Here is a 20,977-nt window from a genome sequence, read left to right on the forward strand (position 1 = left end):
CTCTGTCACCTCTCCAACCCTGTCCCAGTGCCCCTGCACCTCCTAAATGAACTATTTGCTCTTAAGTCTTTGTTTCTTGGTCTGCTCTTTGGGGAGCCCAAACCAAGTTAGGGGCTACTTGCACGTCAGTGGATGATGGTCATTTTTATACTCACTAATTGAGGTTTCCATAATGTGTGCTTTACATAACTGTGTACTCTCTGTGCACATTTATCAAATGGCAAATGGGAAGAAGTACGACCGTATTTTTTTTTTAGTACGACCATATTTTGACAAATATTTTATCCAAATATTTAACATTTTCCTACCAAAGTAACAACTTGAAAATATTTTCCAGAAAAAGCAATTGAACTAAGTCTAAACAGTTTCCAGTTGGCTCGTTCTTTTTCTTTCTTTCTTTCTTTCTTTCTTTCTTTCTTTCTTTCTTTCTTTCTTTCTTTCTTCTTTCTTTTTAAAGATCTTATTTATTTATTCATGAGAGACAGAGACAGAGAGAGAGAGAGAGAGAGGCAGAGACACAGGCAGAGAGAGAAACAGGCTCCATCCCGGGAGCCTGACGTGGGACTCAATCCCGGGTCTCCAGGATCACACCCTGGGCCAACGGTGGCGCTAAACCACTGAGCCACCCGGGCTACCCAAGTTGGCTCTTTCTAACATGCATAAGTAAACGTGAGACAAAAGTTTATTTGGATAATATTCTCCCATGGAGAAAAGTCAATATACTTAAAGCCTGGGAGTTACTAAGCAGCAAAATTGTTGTACATGAAATTACTTCATTGCTTTGAGAGACTAGAGATAAAGGAGATATTCATCAAGCATTAGTATCATCATAATAGTATCTGTGGTTAATAATTCGCAAATCCTTACAATTTTATCACTGTGCTATGCCATCGTCTCCTGCAAAAATTCAGTCCAGGGAATGATATAGCAACAAAAACAGCTTGGGTTAAAAAGACAAGTTTAGGGATGCCTGGGTGACTCAGTGGTTGAGCATCTGCCTTCGGCTCAGTTCATGATCCTAAGGTTCTGGGATCAAATCCCACATCAGGCTCCCTGCGGGGAGCCTGCTTCTCCCTCTACCTGTGTCTCTTCCTCTCTCTCTATGTCTCTTATGAATAAATAAATAAAATCTTTTAAAAAATTTAAAAGTCAAATTTATATTTTACTTTGTTCATCTAGATGTTACTTATTTTCTACTTTGTCTCTTCAGAGACACGTGTCATCAGGCCCTTAGGTTCCTTCCAACTTTCTGATGTGCCATCATTAGCGTGTGGTCCTGGACACTTCATGCATGGTGGAAGGATGCTAGAGTGCTGTGAATCGTTACAGACGTCCAGGGTCAGGCAGGGAAGAGGGGCCAAGTGCATACAGGGCTAGCTTGCTCACCTGTTGAATTGGTCGTTTAGGGAACCGGAGTACAATCCGACAGCTTCTGTTCATGTCTCATTGGCTTGTACTGTGTCACATGGTCACGCACTTGCAAAGGAGGCTGAGAAATGTAGCTTTTTAAAATATATATATATTTTATTTAGTTAGTTATTCATGAGGAACACAGTGAGAGAGAGAGGCAGAGACACAGGCAGAGGGAGAAGCAGGCTCCATGCAGAGAGCCTGACATGGGACTTGATCCCGGGACCCCAGGATCACGCCCTGGGCTGAAGGCAGGTGCTAAACTGCTGAGCCACCCAGTCATCCCAGAAATGTACCTTTTAATTGGAACTTCACCACCAACAAAATTAGAATATTGTTAATGAGAAAAAAGGTAGCTGGATCCTGGATCAGCAGCTAGCACACTCTGCCACAGAATGAAAGTCAGAGAAAGCACCTTTGAGGATGTGACATCTCTGCTGAGACCTGCAAATGAAGAATTACCTACACTAATAGGGTGGGAGAGACAATCCAGGAAGCAGGATAGCAGTGTAGGAAAGAGAGAATGGAGAGCAGGGAACAGAGCTTGCTTTCCAGGTTAGTATCCCATAATGAGCAAAGTGGGAGGCTTCCAGCCCTTTCCTGACTTCCCATAGAAAGCATGAGGACGGCAGCCAAGTAATAAAAGAATGCTGAGCAGGAATATTAAGTGTTTATTCTCAGAAAGCGAAGATTATATATCACCATTCCTCCATGACTCATCCCTTCCCAAATATCTTCAATTTTGAGCTCGCGGTGTTTTTTCCACTGTAAGTATGAAATGGTGGTCCCTCTTCCTGCCAAACTCCTCGTCAGCTTTGTTCTGGACTTTGGAAAAAAGAAATCCTGTTTCCTGTCCTTTGTTTCCTGGCTGCAGCCCCTGGTTCCACCCCCTTCTTGGGCTCACAGGGTCTATTTCCGCCTCAAGCGCTCTTAAGAGCCCGCAGATCAGTTTCCTTGTCCTCAGTTGCTAGTTAGTCACACATAGTTATCAAAGAAAATAACTTCTCTCCATCCTTTTTTTTTTCTTTCCCTGTGGATCACTTGTTTTGTTTTTCCTTTGGGTTCTCAGACTCCTCTCTGTGAAGGCAGGAAGAAACCAAGCAGGTGTTGAGGGCCTCGTTCTCCTGAGGAATATACTACAGCAATGTTGGTTTGAGACCAGAAATGAGATCATCAGGTCACTGGCAACACAAGAAAACAAGGAAAACTCCAGTTTGATTGATTGGTTGGTTTAAGATTTTATTTATTTATTCATGCGAGACAGAGAGAGAGACACAGGCAGAGGGAGAAATAGGCTCCATGCAGAGAGCCCAATGTGGGACTTGATCCCCTGACCCAGGGTCACGTCCTGAGCCATAGGCAGATACCCAACCGTTGAACCACCCAGGCATCCCTACTCCAGAGTTTTAGATCTTGGGTGCAGGTGTTGGGAGACATAACACTATGGCCAGGAGAGGGGGTCAAGTGTGCCCTGTATAAGAGAACAGCTCCCAGGTTGGCATAATTTCTTCTGTTTCTAGGCTGGCTGACCTTAAGCAAGTTATTGGACTGTACTAAGCTTTGGGTTTTTGTTTGTTTTTTGTTTTGTTTTGTTTTTTCATTTGTAGAACAAGAGCTACTAGTTTCCACCTAGTCGAGTTAGGAGAACTAAATAAAATGAGCAATGTGAAGTGTTCACGTCCTGGTGCCACCTAGAAAGCACTCAACAAATGATCATCATTATTATTGCTAGTCAGATCTAGAGCACATGTGGTTTTTAAATTAAAATAGTAATATTGGGGCACCTGGGTGGCTTAATGGTCACCCTTTGGCTCAGGTCATGATCCCAGGGTTCTTGGGTAGATTCCCACCTTGGGTGAGTGCTTCTCCCTCTGCCTATGTGTCTGCCTCTCTCTGTCTCTCATGAATAAATAAATAACATTTAAAAAAATAGGAATATTCTTTATGACATGTACAAGACTCTGAGCCCTCCCTCCATGGAGACTTGAGGGACAGATAATAAACTCCTTTGATCATGAAGGCTCCTTGGGTGGATGGCATATCCCAATGTGTCTTCAATTTGAGGTCAGCACCAGCTCGCCACTTCACCTGGGAAGTGCCTGAGGATGAGGAGAAGACAGCTGGTTCTGGATTTTCTGCAGGATGTCAGTGGATTAGTCCATTTACAGATGAGAAGTCCAGCTGGAAATACAGATTTGGGGCTCGTGAATGTCACCCTCAAAATGGTGTAGAAGACTATTGCTTTGAATCTTTGCACTAGTCTGCTAAAACTATTCTAATGTTGACTGCAATTCAGAGCTTCATTTCTCTAAACCACTAAACTGCTAGCTTCTGGAAATTGTTGACCAAGATGAGAGGATTTAGTAGGCATGGCTTCGTGAGTGTGTCTGTTACACAGTCAACTGCATTTGTACCTTTTCTGTATCAGGCAATATAGGCTAGATTATGCTGTGGAAACCAAGAGCCCTAGAATCTCAGTGGCTTAAAACAACAACAGGCTATTTTGCTCACATTACATACAGATCACAATACAGATCAGTATTGTCTGTCCCTAGCAGGAAGAAGGGGGACACGTAAAATCATTCTGATTTGTAGAGACTACTGCCCACCTTCCAGTAGCTCCCATTCCTGCGGCCGCACCTAACTTCAGCAAAGAGTTCTCTTGTCAGTGTGTTAGCATTTCTCCCTCTCAATGGTTCTGCATATAGGCATTGTGATTTAAGGGGTGTTTTGAACCTTTGAAATCATTTGGCTTGCAACTGTAGGGGACTGACCAGTGATCTAATGAAAAGGAAGCAGGATGGGGATATTTGAATGGCTGCTAAGAGTCTCTTTTGAGAAAGCAGTAATGTTTCATCTGCTCGCTATATTCAAAGCCAAACCTGTTCCATACGTTACAATTAAATCTTAAAATAGAAAGTTTGGGCAACAAGACAGTCAAGATATGTATAATGGCAATGTTGCTTTTCCTTGACAAATGGTCAAAATGATCTTTGTAACAATAATAGATTTAGCAAATATAATAGGTTATAATCAGCTCAGTAAGGATAATAGATTATAATAGATCTAGTAAGAAAAGTAGATTTATTAAACCTTCTCCAGGGGAGAGCTCAGGACAGAAACATCATGATAAATAAATCTATGTAGCTTCATTGTCTTATTCCTAATTAATTCTGCTTATAATTTAGAAGTTGAGAACGTATTCTACATGGTTAAAGGATGACTTTAGATCACACCTGCCACCAAGAACGCATTGGGCTGTTAGGACTGGTTTGCATGAAATGTCTAAGTGAAGCCAGCAGAGATATCATTAAGCCACCATTTGCTGCCTGCTTATCATGTGCTGGCACCAGGTTAAGCATTCCATATGCATAATGACATTATGGTATAATGCCATTCTCCCAACAATAGGCAAGACCACTGAGGCTGTGAGATCACAGCTTACACTGTTCTGCACAAGGTCACATTGCTAGTACTTGGCACAGCCAAAGCCTGATTCCAGGTTTGCTTGAACCTGAAGGCCAGACTCTGAACTAGTATCAGTGAATAAATGAAACTCCACTAAGGGAACCCCATAGACTTGGCAGGAAATTTTGATTGGTTGTATATGTTGTTATTTGGTTGTTTTCACAGTTGAGGCACAAAAGGAATTTGCCCAAGGATACATAGTGGATCTTATATCCATCAAAGATTAGCTCTCATTCTGAGAGCTCCCAGTCCTGAGTGGAGCACATTATAGCTGGATTTGGGCATTTTGTTAGGCAGCTAGCCCTGGAAAAAGTATGACTGGTATGTCAGCCTTTTAGCTTATACTTTCCCTGTCAGATTTTTAGAAACTTACTCGCCTCAAACTTAAGCCAAAGCATGACTGTGTCTCGAAGAGGGAATAGCTTTTCTGGAAAAGAAAGCACTGCCCAGGACCCCAAATTCAGAATCATCTGTTCTGTTTAAAAGCTTGGCCAAACTTTTAAGTTGGCTGGATTCTCTAGGGGTAACCTGGATTTTCTATTTCCCGAGAAGCGGCCTCTTGATACTAATACTCTTTTTTCCTAAGGTCTGAGGACCCTACAAGATAGTCATTGATTATATGAGCATTTTTTGACTGCCTCCTCTGTACCAGACGTGAGCTAGTGATACTGTGGTAGACAAAGCATAGTTCCTGTCTTCAAGGATCTTATAATTTATTCAGGAAAACAGAACATGACATGAACAGGGAGTCCAGTTGCCATTTTCTTTGAGATGCAGTGCCACATTCAACGTGGACTATGCAGGCACTTTCCACCCAAGGTGACAGGGCACAGTGGCAGGAAGTCTTTGAAACTGATGGGAACACACCAGCAGTAAGTGATGGATTCCTTCAATCATTAACCCTATGCCTTAACCACACTGCGCTCAGTTTCTCCCTCTGTAAAATGGGGATGATGATAATACTAACCTCGAAGGACCATTGTAAAGATTAAATGAATAACACCTGTAAAACACCCAGCAGCATGCCTGGTTCATGGGAAGGACTCGGGAACTGCTAGCTAGAATCATAATGCCAGCAAAGACCAAAGCTTGTAGTAACTGTCACAGTGAGATGTGGGTAGAAATAAGGTCGAGGCTGTTGAGAGGAAGATGTTCAATCCCTGAAGCTGTTTCCTCTGCAGTAGTCACCCCTTCAAGTACATGTTCAGATGCAACTTCCAGCCTCTCTTAAATACTTCAAGAGTAGGCCTTGTCTTAAATTTGTAAGAAGGATAAGATGAAGCTGAAGGGAGGCTGCTTTAAACTGAAACCAAACGCCTTTCCTTTTTCTTTTTTCTCTTGTCCTTTCCTTCCCTAAGGTCTAGGACAATGAACCTCATTTAGATCAAAAGTATTTACCCAAAGCCTGTTTCTATTTAAGATATTTTGGTAGGACAGTGAATAATCCCTTATCCTATTGAGGAATTTTTTCACTGTCTATTATTCCTGGAACAAAGATGTCATTATTAAAATAAACTCTTCATGTAGAATGGCCACTTTAATTATAAGAGTGTCATTCATAACGGCTTCATAAGAGTGGAAGCTCTGACATCATTATCATATAGAATGCTATCAAAGACTTTAGTTCTAAGAATCTGTTAGGATTCTTTGGTGGCAAGCAACAGAACCAATTCTGGCTCGCTTACTCAAAAGAAATGGGCAGTGAGGTTGCTGGCAAATCCCAAGAAAAAGCTTGGCAAATCAGGTTTCAGAAAGCATAAGAACCAGGATTACTTTGGGAACAGGAACCAACAGACAGATTTTTGCTGTCACTTGTACCAGATGAATCAACCTCATTTACTTTTGGTCTCTATTTCACTCGTCTCAAGATTTAATTTCCTGGGAGAGAAGATCTAGTTAGCCAAACAGTGGCTCTTGGATCCACTGGTCAGCTAGGATGCCTCAGAAGCACCTTGACTGACATTCCTTCCAAGCCTACCTACTGTAGGAGAGGGGTGGTTAGCTGCCTGGGGAGACTGAGGTGCTGCCCCTAGAAGGGGAGACTAGATTAATGGGAAGGTAACAAGAGTTTTACACTTTGGAGAGTGTCCAGGGTAAAGATGTACTGGGGAGATTATTTGCTGGCGAAATTGAGGTACTGACTTAAATGTACAGTAGTCCCACTTTACCACAGTTTCAGTTACCAGTGGACAATCACGGTCCATAAGCAGATGAACCTCCTTCTGATTTAATGTCAGAAGGTCACTAGTAGCCTAATGCTATGTTGCAATGCCTGTGTCATTCACCTCACTTCATCTTACACACAGGCATTTTATCACCTCACATCATCACGAGAAGAAGGATGAGTCCAGTCCAACACCATGTTTTGAGAGATGATGAGAGACCACACTCACATAACTTTTATTACAGTCTATTGTTATAATTGTTCTATTTTATTTTTGTTGTTTGTGTCTTATTGTGCTTAATTTATAAGTTAAATTTTATCATAGATTATAAATATATATAAAAACATAGAAAAGACATACATAGATTTCAATACTATCTGTGGTTTTAGGTATCACTGGGGGTCATGGAGTGCATCCCCGGGGGGTCAGGGGAAATACTATAGCTTGGCTACAGGGGTCACATTTAATGACAGAAATGAACCTTTGGACTCCTACAGCCAAATAGAAATTATTTCCTCATTTTTTCCAGCTTGCTGAAGCGATGGTTCAGAGACTGGCAGAGCTTCTGAATTACCTGTGGAACTTGTTAAAAATAGAGGAGTTGGGTTTGGCATGAGGCTCAGGCATCTGTATTTTTAATAAGCTTCTCATCTGATTCTATTTACAACCCACTTGGGAGGCCCACTAACATCAAATATCCATAGGATCTGATATAGAAAAAGAACATTGTAGAACTAAAAATGAGTTAGGGTACTTTTAGGGAAAAGATTCAGGTTTGGTGACAAAATTCTTTTGAGGTCTTTACGGTTTGCAGTTAGCCCATGTGAGGATAGGGAGAACTCTTCCCTGTTCATGACAAGCCTGGGCCAAGTGGATCAGGAAGCTTGGGCTGTTGTCCTAGGAAGCACTTACAATTGAGCTCTGCAGGGAACAGGGCCCCTCTAGGGCTCTCCTCATATCTCTAGTGCTGGAGGGGAAGGATCAGATTATATGGGTAGATTACCCAAGTGCTAAGATCTGGAACACAGAAAAGGATTGGGAAACAGGCTTGAGCTGGCACAGACAGGGAAGGTATCTGTTACCTTTATCTTTTTTAACACAACTGAAGAAGACAGGCCACTCTAAGTCTCTCAGCCAACCTGGAGTGAGGAAGAACATTACTCTTCTGCTGGGGAGCTATGTTCCTTCTGGTTCTTCACCTGGCCACTCCTTAATCATTCTTTGGTCCTCATGTACACACCGTCTCCTCATGGAGGGCTCCTGGACCCCCTTTAACCTAGGCCCCTTGCTGTCCTTTCTTGTGGACAGCTGTTCTTTCCCAGGGTCAGCTTCATGGGCATGCACCCTGTGTAATCCCACAGGGCCCTGTGCTGTGAAGGACTGCATGTTTGGTTTAATACTGTGTTATTGCCATCTTGAAATCTTTTTTTAAGATTTTATTTATTTGATAAAGAGAGCAAAAATAGAGAGCATGAGTAGAGGGGAGGGGCAGAGGAAGAGGGAGAGGGAGAAGCATACTTCCTGCTGAGCAGAGAGCCTGATTTAGGGCTCGATTCTAAGACTATGGATGGGATCCCAACCTGAGTCAAAGGCAGATGCTTAACCAACTGAGCTGCCCAGATCCCCTGCTGTCTTGAAATTCTTAATAATTTTTGAACAAGGGGCTATCCATTTCCATTTTGACTGGGTTCTATATAGCTCTTAGATTATATCTAAGGTCCTTCTCTTTCCTTTCTTTTATCTTAGTACCATTTAATCGTGGTGGCCCTAGTGTCTAGCACCATACCTGCTACTGTATAAAGGCCTAATGAATATTAATAATGGCCATTTGAAATTTGACCATGTTTGACTTTCTTTGTTGACTTATTTTTATTTATTTATTTATTCATTTATTTATTTATTCATGAGAGACACAGAGAGATAGAGACGCAGAGACCTAGGCAGAGAGAAGCAGGCTCCATGCAAGGAGCCTGATGTGGGACTCGATCCCGGGACTCCAGGATCATACCCTGGGCCAAAGGCAGATACTCAATCTCTGAGACAGCCAAGTATCTCTTGTTTGACTTATTTTTAAAAAGTATATTCATATGATTCAACATAAAGTATTCTAAATGAATGGATGAATGATTGTAGGAAGAAAGGTACTTTGAACCCGATGGGTTGCTGACCCAATATCCATTTGCCTACTTCCTCCCTACTTTCTTCTTATCTTCCTTCTGCTAGTTTTGATCAGGTGTTCATTCCTCCCCAGTGACCTTGAGGAGACTCCATCCCTAATTCCAGGGTAGATACTGACAGCCTACATATATTCTCTCTTCTGAGAACATTCTTTCTTCTGACTGTGGACACTATCAGGTTTGAATGAGACTCCTGGAACTACTGCAGCCACCTTGCTACTATCCTGATGGTGAAACCATCCCAAAGCAGAGAGCAAAGCCAAAGGAATTGTGGAAAAGCAGTATGAGGATATAGTGTGCATGGACACTGATCTGTCTCTGAACTTTTTATGTAGGACAGTAAAATTTTCTGTTATTAGTTCTGGTTGTTTATTGCTATGAAATAATTATCCCAAGACATAGAGGCATAAAACAGCATCTGTTTTGTAATATTTCACAATTTTGTGGGCCAAAAGCCAAGCAGGGCTCAGGTAAGTGATTCTTTTTTGTGTAGCATCAACTGAACTCACTCAGTGGTATTCAGCTGGCTAATGGACTAATCTGAAGAGTCCAACATGGCTTCTCTCACATATTTGGCATCTTGGTGGTGATGGCTAGATGCCTAGGCTCAGCTGGGAACTTCATCCAGAGCATGTCTATGTGGCCTCTCCAGGATGGCCATCTCAAGGTAGCCAGGCTTCTTAGATGGGGCTCAGGGTTCTCAGAGAAAGTCCTAAGAGGCGAGAAGTGGAAGCTGCCAGTCTCTTAAGGCCCAAGCCTGGACTGGCGCAGAAGCACTTCTGCCATATTCTATCGGTTGAAGCAGTGTAAATGCTACCCAGATTGAAGAGGAGATGGCGTACATTCCACCTCTTGATGGGAAAGTACCAAAGAGTTTATGGCTACCTTTAATTCTCCACATTACTGAAGTCAATTTCTGTTACTTACAGGCAAAAGGATTCTAAATAATTAAGTTAAATTATTCAAGTTAAATATTCAAGTTAAATTAAATTCAAGTTTCTTTCTACCTGGGAAGATATTTCTTCCTGTTCCTCTAATACAAGGATCTGTCAACTTTTCCCACAAATATCCAGATAGTAAATAGTTAGATTTTATAGGCCACACAGCCTCTGCCAATGATGCATGAAACCAGCCATGGAAAATATATAAATGAGTGAGCATGGCTGCTTTCCAATAAAAATTTTGTTTATGGTCACTGAAATTTGAATTTCACATAATTTTCATGTCATGAAATATTATTTTGTTTTTTTCTCCCAACCATTTAAAAATATAAAAGCCATTCTTGCTTTTTAGGCTATATAAAAAAAGAAGACAGGCCAGATTGGTCCCTGGGCCATATCTTACTGGCCCCTAACCTAACACATCAAGCTTGCTCCAAGCCCAGGGCCTTTGCGTGTACTGACCCTCTGTCCAGAATACTCTTTTCATGGACTTCACATGGTTTGTACCTTCTCTTCAGTTGGGTTTTTTTCCTTTTTAAAGATTATTTATTTATTCATGAAAAACAGAGAGAGAGAGAGGCAGAGACACTGGCAGAGGGAGAAGTAGGCTCCCTCCATGGAGCCCAATGTGGAACTTGATCCCAGGAGCCTGGGATCTTGCCCTGAGCCAAAGGCAGACATCCAATCACTGAGCCACCCAGGTGTCCCTCTTCAGTTGGTTTTTTTTTTTTTTTTAAGTATTTATTATTCATGAGAGACACGGGGAGAGAGAGAGAGAGAGAGAGAGAGGCAGAGACACAGGCAGAGGGAGAAGCAGGCTCCACACCAGGAACCCGATGTGGGACTCGATCCCGGGACTCGATCCCGGGACTCCAGGATCGTGCCCTGGGCCAAAGGCAGGCGCCAAACCGCCGAGCCACCCAGGGATCCCCTTCAGTTGGGTTTTAACTCTAATATCACTTCTGTAGAATAACCTCCTCTGATAACTCTTTCTAAAATTGTTTGCTTACATTTCCTTGATAGTACTTCTCACTATCTGAAATCTTGTTCATTTATTGTTCATACATTTATTTGCTGCCTCTTTTCTACCCTCACTGTAATAGAATATAAATGAAGCTGGGATCTTGCCTGTATGATTCTCCTCTGTATGCCCTTTCCTTAGCCCAGTGCCTGGCACATAGTAGATGCTCATTAAAGATTTGTTGTATTCAGGTTAAGTGATTACAGGTCAGTTTTCTGGGGCTTGACAAGAGCTTAAGAGGCTACTCGGTTTATACTCATTGATGAGAGAAAGGTAGTAAGAGCAGAGGAAGGAGATCGTCCATCCTTACAAGTGTTGATCTGTCTGTTATTTCCCAGGGTTTCAGGGAAAAGCTGAAGGAAAGATTCTCTTGTATACTTCTGAAGGTAACTATTTCCCTCTCTTGGCAGATTTGAATAACTTACTTTGCCTGTTTGGAGGCAGGAAAGGGGGGAAAGAACCTTAAACGACCTATTTGAGGAGAGAGAGTGTCATCACTGTGCTTGTGCAATCGTGTCTGAAAGCTGGATTCCTCTGGACCAACAAGGTATGATTTCACAAACACCCCGGAGCTCCCTGAGGGGAAATGGCAAAGGTCCTGGGTGGCACAGCAATGACAGAGATGACAGATTGGGGATAACATCAGGCTAAACTTGTCCTCAGAGGGGAGGGAGGAAAAAGCAGGAGCAGGTACAGCATTTCAGGACAAGAAGGCTTCAGCTTGAACAGAGTGTACTGGTGGCATTGGGTGGTGGCCAGAGCCCAACAATTGAGCACCGGGCTTTCCAAGCTTCGGGGTAGAAGTGGCTGCCATCCAGTCCTCCAGTCCTTCCTCTAGTTATTAAAACAGGCAGATCGCTAGGGTAGTAAGAGCCCTCTGGAGGTGAACACAATAAACAGGAGGTGTCCATGGGAAGCAGTGAGGATCACAGCCTAGTGGACCTTACACCATAGAACCATAGAATGTTGTAGGTTCTGTGAAATCAGGTGAGGAACCAAGAGTTGGAACAGAGAGAGGAGAAACAGAATGAGGCTGACGAAAACAGAAAGGCTGACCTACAAATGCTGAGTACAGTGTGGGTTGCAATTCGTAGGCTAGTTGGGCTAAGGGAGTTTCTATGACTTTAGGCAGTTGATTCTCTGTTAGTGGATAAAGCAGAAAAAATAATGATGCAATTATGTAACTTATTTGGTCTTTTTGGGTGTAAACGGTGGGAAAACTAACAAAGTGTGACTAAAGCTTCAAAGAGAATTGATTGGTTCATATAACTAAGAAATACAACAGTATACTAGCTAGCTTCAGGCACAGTCAGATCTAGGCTCACAGTGTCTTCAGTACTTGGTCAGTCTCTATCTCTCTTCATATTTCACCTCTTCTTTCCTCTATATCAGTTTCATTCTCAGACAGGCTCTCCCCATTATATGGTGGCTCTCGTGAGCTCCTGGTATATATCCATATTGATCTACCCAGCTTCAAGTTCAACAGAGTGCCTTTGGCCTGGTTGATCTAACAAGTCCAAGAATTCTACCTTATTGCCTCTGATCGGGTCATGTGCCAGGCCATGAACCAGTCATAAGCCAAGGGCATCACAGTGCTTTATTGAATCTCACCCTGGGTCACATGCCTTCCCCTTGAAGCCCAGTATAGTCACTCTACCCAAATCACTTGGACTGGAAATGGGGAAGAAATGGTTTCCCAAGACAAACTCAGACACCATTATCCTAAGGATGGGTTATGGATGCTGGGTAGGCAAAGGCCCAAACAAAACAAAAAGCAAACAAAAATTAGATGTCTACAGCCAGTAATCATCACACTCACATGGCATTGACCAGAAGCCACAACCTCTCTCACCAGTAGATGAATGTAGTACTAAGTAAATGATGCCACCAGGTCCTAGACATTCAATTGCTTTCACAGTGACAAAGTTACATCTTCTGGTTTAAATCACCAGTAGAAAATTAACACTGAGAATAGAAAATAATCATAGTCCATGAGAAAAAAAGTATTCAAACTGATTTAAAGCAAAAATCACAGAATAGCACAAACTTGGTAATTAAATTTGGTGACCAGAAATGCAACTATTGCCCAAATAACCTTTGAATTGCAAGCTGACAAAAGTCTCTTTTTAAAAAGATTTTATTTATTTATTCATGAGAGACATACACACAGAGAGAAGCAGAGACAGAGATAGAGGGAGAATCAGGCTCCTTGCAGGGAGCCTGATGTGGGACTCGATCCCAGGACCTCGTGATCATGACCGGAGCTGAAGGCAGACCCTCAACCACTGAGCTATCCAGGTGCCCCTCTTTTTTTTTTTTTTTTTTTTAAGTCTAGATTTATCTAGAGGTCCATTCTACTTTCTACTCAGGAATAATTCCTGAAGAAATTTTAACATGGGAGAAGGGGGATCCCTGGGTGGCTCAGCGGTTTGGCGCCTGCCTTCGGCCCAGGACGTGATCCTGGAGTCCCAGGATCAAGTACCACATTGGGCTCCCTGCATGGAGCCTGCTTCTCCCTCTGCCTGTGTCTCTGCCTCTCTCTCGCTCTCTCTGTGTCTCATGAATAAATAAATAAAATCTTAAAAAAAAAAAAAAAAAACGGAAGAAGGCTCAGAATAAAAAAGCCTTTCTAATACCTGGTAATGTGTGTGTACTTGGTTCCTATCTCACTTTATTTTCATGATACTGCACCCTTCTAGTCCTCCATACTTCTGACTACTTTGTTTCTGTATCCTTTACCCAAGCCTGAACCATTGGTATTTTCTGGAGTGTCCTGGTTCATTCCCAGCTCTGCTCTTCTTACAGAGTAAATCTTCATTCAGTTCTTTCCAGCAGGTACCCATGGACAGCGTCCTTTGGACCAAGTACTGTGTCAACAACCCTCATGGGTTAACTCCCGATCATCCGTGTGCTAATGACACCCAATCTCTGAAGTCCAGACTTTTCTCTTCACATTTACACTCCTATATTCACGTAGGGGTATTTTGTAAGTACCTCTTAAATTATGGATAAATGAATGAATGCTTTTCCTTTAAAGTTTCAAGTTCAGTGCACCTGAAATGAAATCTTCTTCTTGCCTGATGTTACTGCTTGTACTTGGTAATAGCCTCAAGAAGAGAAACCATAAGTTTATCCTTGCCTCCTCCTTTTGGTCTCTTTCACATCAAGTTCCACTTCTTTCTTTTCTTTTCTTTTCTCCTTATTTATCCATGAGAGGCACAGAAAGAGGCAGAGGCAGAGGGAGAAGCAGGCTCCTGCAGGGAGCCCGACGTGGGACTTGATTCCCGGACCTGGGATCACGCCCCGGATCCGAAGGCAGATGCTCAACTGCCAAGCCACCCAGGTGTCTCCTGCCTCACCGTTTCTTAAATCTGCCTTTCTCCCCCATCTCCATTCCTCCTGCCTAATCCAGACCTGTATCGCCTTCTCCTTAGATGCTACCACAGCTTCCTGACAGTCGGCCTGCCTCCAAACATGTCCTTATAGCACCCATGCTCTCCTGCTTCAGTGGCTGTTTCCTGCTGAACAAAGATTATACTCCTTGATTACATTCAATAAAGTTATCTTGCTCTCTGCTTTCCTTTCCAGCCTTACCTTCAGAGTAACTTGCCTCAAACGTCTGTGGTTTCCTGCACACAGCATGCAGATTCATGCCACCACGGCTTTGCTTACATTCTACATGCTGGTATATGACCCACTGTGTATGTTCATTTGTAGTCCTCTATGTAAGCTTCAGCTGAGGTGCCGGTCCCTCTAGGGAGCCTGGCTGACCCTCTTTAGGCTGTGCTGGGTATCCTCTACTTGGTCCCTGCAGTACACTGGGCATCCCTCTGTCATTGCACTGTGAAGATCTTGTCCTCTTGCCATCACCTGGACTCCTTTGTGAGTTCCTCGAAGATGTGGACATGTCCTGTTCATCTTGACTCCCCAGAGCCTCACTAGCACCTGAAACCTAGTTGAATTTCACAGGTGTTTGTTGAAGGTCTTTGTTTCCTCTTATGTGGAACATATGTTTTAGCTTTGGTAGCTTTCATGGTATGAAAAGGTATACCCTAAGATACTGAAACCAGAGGGGATTGTTGTTCAAGACTGGGATAAAGGGTTACTGGCAGAAACTTGGAGGTAATCTTATTTACATTTTTGCTCAAAAGACTGACTCTAGGGCAGCCCCGGTGGCCCAGTGGTTTAGCGTGGCCTTCAGCCTGGGGTGTGACCCTGGAGCCCCAGAATCAAGTCCCACCTCAGGCTCCCTGCATGGAGCCTGCTTCTCCCTCTGCCTGTCTCTCTCTCTCTCTCTCTCTCTGTCATGAATAAATAAATAAAATCTAAAAAAAAAAAAGACTGACTCTAGGCACCAAAAGCAATTGCTTAACGACCCTAAAATATATGCTGGTCTGATACCATGGGATCAGAAAAGTGACTAATAAGAAGCAACAGGTGTTGGTGAGGATGTGGAGAAAAAGGAACCCTCATGCACTGTTGTGGGAATATAAACTGGTGCAGCCACTGTGGAAAACAGCATGAAGTTTCCTCACAAATTAAAAATAGAACTACTGTTTAATCCAGTAATTCCACTACTGAGTATTTACCTAAACAATATATAAAACACTAATTCAAAAGTTTTCATGTGCTATGTTTATTGCAGCATTATTTATAGTAGCCAAATTATGGAAGCAACCCAAATGTCTGTCCATAGATGAATGGATAAAGAAGATATGATATACATATATCACATGTATATATTCAGATTATGGGGGGGGTCATACTGAAGACTCAGCTGACAGAGTTTGGCAGTAATTGGAGGTAGCTTAGTAGAGGGAGGAAAATCATGCTTGTAGGGTTTTTGACCTGAGCACCTGTGGAGTTGGATTTGTCATTGGGAGGAGCAGATTTGAGAAAATACAGACTTCAGTCCCAGTCCCTATCTAAGTTTGAGTTGCTTATTAGGTATACAGGTCAAGTGTTGAGCAGCCAAGCTGTGTGTGCCTGTCTGGAGGTCAGAGGAGAGGTTAAAACAGGGTAGGTATTCGATGTTTGTTAGCATGCAGATGGTCCTTGTGGCCCTGAGGCAGGTGGAGTAATCTAGGAAGTGTGTGTGAGTAGAGATTTTACAACTAACCTGGGAAAGTCCAGTGTTCAGAGGATGGGAGAATGAGGAGGAGTGAGCCAAGGAAACTGAGGAAGAGGGACCCGTGAGAAGGGCGACCCAAGGGTAATGAGTGGGAGGTAACCCAGAGGCCAAGTGAAGAAAGATTATTGTGCCTGAAATGACAAACAACCTAGCAAATGCTGATGTACCCTAGTCTCTGGGAACTGTATTTCTCTTTGTGTGTATGTGTGTGTATGTGTGTGTGTATGTGTATGTATGTGTGTAACTCCTTTGGCCTGGAGTTACCCAGGTATTACACACTCCCTGTGTTCCCTTCCCTAGAAATTCTGAGCCGTTGTGGTCCAGAACTTCAGTACTAGATCTACGTGGTCACAATTTCACTAGTTTTCTTTTCCTCTTGTGGCAGCCACAAGATCAGTTCCCCTTCCTTTCTATGCTTCTAAGGAAAGCCTGAAGCTTTTGCCAGGGCTGCCCATTCATAAAGTCATTCATTCATTCGTTCATTCATTCGTTCACTCACCAGACAGTTACTGGGTTTTTACAATGTGCAGGTGCTGTTCTAGGCACAGAGGAGAGAGCCATGACCAACCATGGTCCCAGCTCTGTCCTTGCCAACAGGGAGCTTACATTCTAGTGGAGTGGGGAGGAGGTAGGGAGAAGGGAGAGGTAATGTGTGTGTGGGATGGTCATTAAACAAACAAGTAACTTAAAATTGTTATGTATGCACTGACCGAAACAATCAAGGGTCTGAGATACAGAGTAACAGTGGAGACTAAGAGAGTGGGCTGTTTTCAATTAGGAGGGCCAGAAAGCTTCTTGAAGATGAGATCCGACTATCTCCAAAGTAACCAGCAAAATCTTTTTCTTTTTTTTAGAGTCCTGAAGTGAACCTGTGTTCCTAGTTCCTAGAAACCCCTAAGGCTCTTGGTTTCCTTCTGGTTTAGTGGAACAATGGAGAAAACCTATAACCAGTTCTAGCTTCAAGCACCATTCCCATTCCGGTTTACACTGTAACTCTGAAAAATCAGTTTTTTCACAGTTTCATCTCATATCCACCAGAAGAGACAAAAGATCATAAAAATGGAATTTATTTGAGTTCATCTTCCAACAACGTGGCCAGTTACTGCTTTATTTAGCTTTATTTACTTAGTTACTGCTTTACTTGTTTTTGAACATTAATATAGTGCAGACATTGGTCTATGTAAGCGTTTTATGTGCATGCTACCACTTAATTTTTACAACAGCCCTGTGAGGTAGGTGCCATTGTCATTCTCATTTTATACTTAAAATGCCTGAGACTTAGAGAGATTAACTGTGGTCATACAGCCAGCAAGCAGCAGAGCTGTGGTTAAAACTCATGTCTGTTTAATGCTTGAGATGTTGCTTTTGGCATTATTTTATAAAAGATGAAGGGTGCCTGGCTGGCTTGGTAGGGGGAGCGTGCGATTCTTGATCTCCAGTTCATGAGTTCGAGCCCCACGTTATACATAGAGACTACTTAAATAAATACAGGTTAAAAAAAAAAAAAAAAAAAAAAAAAGATGACATGAGAGCATTCTTAACTATGTCTTTTAACTACTGCATGTTTTATCTTTTTTTTTTTTTTTTTAAGATTTTATTTATTCATGAGAGACACAGAGACCAGGCAGAAGGAGAACAGGCTCCTGCAGGGAGCCCTATGTGGACTTGATCCCAGGACTCCAGGATCATGCCCTGGACCGAAGGCTGGCGTTCAGCTGCTGAGTCACCCAGGCATCCCTGCATCCTTCATCTTCACCAAATTATTCTTAGCTAAGAAATTTAAATACAGGGGCAGCCTGAGTGGCTCAGCGGGTTAGCACCATCTTCAGCCCAGGGCGTGATCCTGGAAACCAGGATCGAGTCCCATGTCGGGCTCCCTGCATGGAGCCTGCTTCTCCCTCTGCCTGTTTCTCCCTCTGCCTGTGTCTCTGCCTCTCTCTGTGTGTCTCATGAATGAATAAAAAGTATTAAAAAAAAAAAAAAAGAAAAAAAAAGAAATTTAAATACAGATTCACAAGGGTAGGGCTTCTCATAGTTGAATGATCTTTGGGGTGTTTCAGTGACCTGTTAATCAAATTCCATGCTAAAAAAGAAACAAAAAACCCCCTCCATCCTAAAGTAAAAGTGAGATTACTTTGTGATTTCAGTTTTAAAACAAGCACTTATTGTCTTTCAGGAAGGCTATAAATAGAAATTCAAGGAAATATTTCAACTAATAAAGATAAAAATATTTTTTGTTAAAACATCAAATATTTGGCTTTCATTTCTTAGCTCACTTTATTTTTTTTTAAGATTTTAAAAAAAGATTTTATTTATTCATTCATGAGAGACCAGAGAGAGAAGCAGAGACAAAGGCAGATGGAGAAGCAGGCTCCCTGTGGGGAGCCTGATGTGGGGCTCCATCCCAGGACCCCAGGATCATGCCCTGAGCCAAAAGCAGATGCTCATCCACTGAGCCACTGAGCCACTAAAACTCCCTTAGCTCACTTTAAAAACTATAATTTCAAGATGTTTTTAGCAAGCATGGTACATTCTGAGGTTTTAAAAAGTTCATATAATAGTAATACAAGTTATAATTTATTGAACATTTATTACACCTGCCAAGTACTAGGTATATTACTTCACTGGTTCCTAACTATAACTCTCTGTGATAATTACTTATTGTCAGTCTTCTAAAGATGAAGGCGTTGAAACTCAGATAGTTAAGTAACTTGCTCGAGATTCAAAGTCATTGCATCAAATCCAGTATTTGAACCTATGGATGGAAACTGATGCTTTTTTCATCATACAACTTTATTTTTTATTCTGCCTTCAGAAGGGTTCTTTCCTTATTAGATTATTTTCATTCTTTAAATAAGTGACCTTGAGGAAGTATCTTTCTTCCCTGGTATTCAGTTTCCTTGTGTTTAAGACAATGTGATTGAATTGGAGATTTTCCATAATCTCTGTTAGGTCTAAAACTACATGGTCCTGTGAGTCCATGAATAGCCCAGTTCAAAGGTGGTTGGTGTTCCATGGGACTCCTCCTCATTCGTTCTCTTTGGGAAACAGTAGGAAATTGAATCTTTTAAATCAATTTAGTACGTATATCTACTATTTTTTATACTCATGAATATATTACCTGATCCTTTTTAGTTGCAAAATGTTTCCTCACTGTCATTTATAATACTCATCACTAACAATAGGCTAAAGAAATAGTTTTGAATTGCTTTTCCTTTCTTTCATTTGGTTAGTCTGGGGTCAGCAAGCTATGGCTTGTGGGCCAAATCTAGCCTACTACTTGTTTTTGTATAGCTTATTAACTAAGATTGGGTATTATATTTTTAAATGGCTGGAAAAGAAAATTAAAAGAATAGTTTGTGACACCTGAAAATTACATGAAATTGAGATTTCAGGGTCCATAAAGCTTTTTGCAACACAGCCACCATATTCATTCATTTATGTATTGTCTATGGCTGGTTTCCTGGCACAACATCAGGGTTGAAGAAGTGCAACAGAGCCTGAACGGTCCAGAAAGCCTGGAAACCCTTTCTAGAAAAAGTCTGCTGATCTTCGGGTTAGTGTTGAAATAACAAAGCAAGGAGGCCAACTGAGGTTGTTCTAATGCCTTGATAGCCTAGTAAGCAAACCAAAATCTAAGCAGGACTCAATGCTCTTGAATCCGAGAAAAATGAAACTGAAGAATGACCAATCACAAACAGCCACCCAGGCTTTCCCACATTAGCAACCACTTAAGCTATAACCAAATAATGGCTTTGCTTCCAAGTCTTCTCTATAAAAACTTTGCCCTTAGGTCCTTTCAATGCAGCACTCCCAATCATTCTGTTTGGTGCTGCTTATTTAGATTGAAGTTTGCTCAGATAAACTCTCAAAAAGCTTAATGTACCTCAGTTTATCTTTTAACATCTGGGACACTGTACTGATTGCCCACTGCTGCTAGGCATTCTACAGGTCACAGGGACATAGTATCGAACAAGACGCACAAGTTCCCTGGGCTCAAGGAGCCATGTCTAAACTCAAATAAAAAACAAACAGGGAGCCTGGCCAGCTGAGTTAGTGGAGTGTGCTACTCTTGATCTTGGGGTCATGAGTTTGAGCCCTACATTGGGTGTAGAGATTACTTAAAAACAAAACAAAACAAAACAAAACAATCAAGAAACAAAGTTGGAGGGACACAGGACTTCCAAAGTTAAATTATGCCAAAGGATTTTTTAAATACAGCTACTACCTTCGCTTATCATCATTTACTTTAAGAAAAAGAGTATGTATGTTAATACAAAAAAATTAGTGTATTAATACCAAATTTGTAGGAAGAACATAATCTCAAAAAGCACTGCCTCAAATGGAATGCATGTTATGGAAAACTCATTGCATCCTCGATGTTTTTCTCATTTCCTGATGGATCAGAGAAAACTTCTTCTTGGGCTGGCAAAGGTCATCAGATCAGTTTTGGGAGCACAGGGCTTGGTTGGCATTGTCACTTTGCAGGCGAAACAAACTTAGGAAATATCTAGTTTTTAAATTGGAAAATGTTAGTGTTTTAGTGGTGCAACTCTTCAGCTTGAGAGTATTACAGCCACTAATTTTAGAAGTCAAATTTTTCTGCAGACAGTGCTGGGTAATACAAATGTAGTTATGGGAAATTCCAGAAATGAACTAGAAAG

At 41.9% G+C, this 20,977-nt stretch overlaps 2 long non-coding RNA genes across 4 annotated transcripts; one reads left to right on the plus strand and one right to left on the minus strand.

Moving 5' to 3' along the window:
* Positions 1-2,381: 2,381 nt before the first annotated feature.
* LOC112659086 (uncharacterized) lies at positions 2,382-16,960 on the minus strand. 2 transcript variants are annotated; one of them, XR_007406293.1, is made up of 4 exons: positions 16,813-16,960; positions 13,002-13,147; positions 3,499-3,591; positions 2,382-2,591 (listed from the first exon to the last, which is right to left on the minus strand). It is a non-coding gene; the product is annotated as an uncharacterized LOC112659086 (long non-coding RNA). The 2 variants fall into 2 exon arrangements; XR_007406292.1 differs by having other exon boundaries at positions 2,382-3,591.
* On the plus strand, positions 6,512-15,480 carry LOC112659084 (uncharacterized). 2 transcript variants are annotated; one of them, XR_007406291.1, is made up of 6 exons: positions 6,512-7,012; positions 10,514-10,660; positions 11,593-11,729; positions 14,018-14,168; positions 14,399-14,525; positions 14,617-15,480. It is a non-coding gene; the product is annotated as an uncharacterized LOC112659084 (long non-coding RNA). The 2 variants fall into 2 exon arrangements; XR_007406290.1 differs by lacking the exon at positions 10,514-10,660 and having other exon boundaries at positions 6,517-7,012.
* Positions 16,961-20,977: the final 4,017 nt, after the last annotated feature.

This window comes from Canis lupus, chromosome 2, assembly GCF_003254725.2.
Source record: "Canis lupus dingo isolate Sandy chromosome 2, ASM325472v2, whole genome shotgun sequence".
In the NCBI taxonomy this organism is placed as follows: Eukaryota; Metazoa; Chordata; class Mammalia; order Carnivora; family Canidae; genus Canis; species Canis lupus.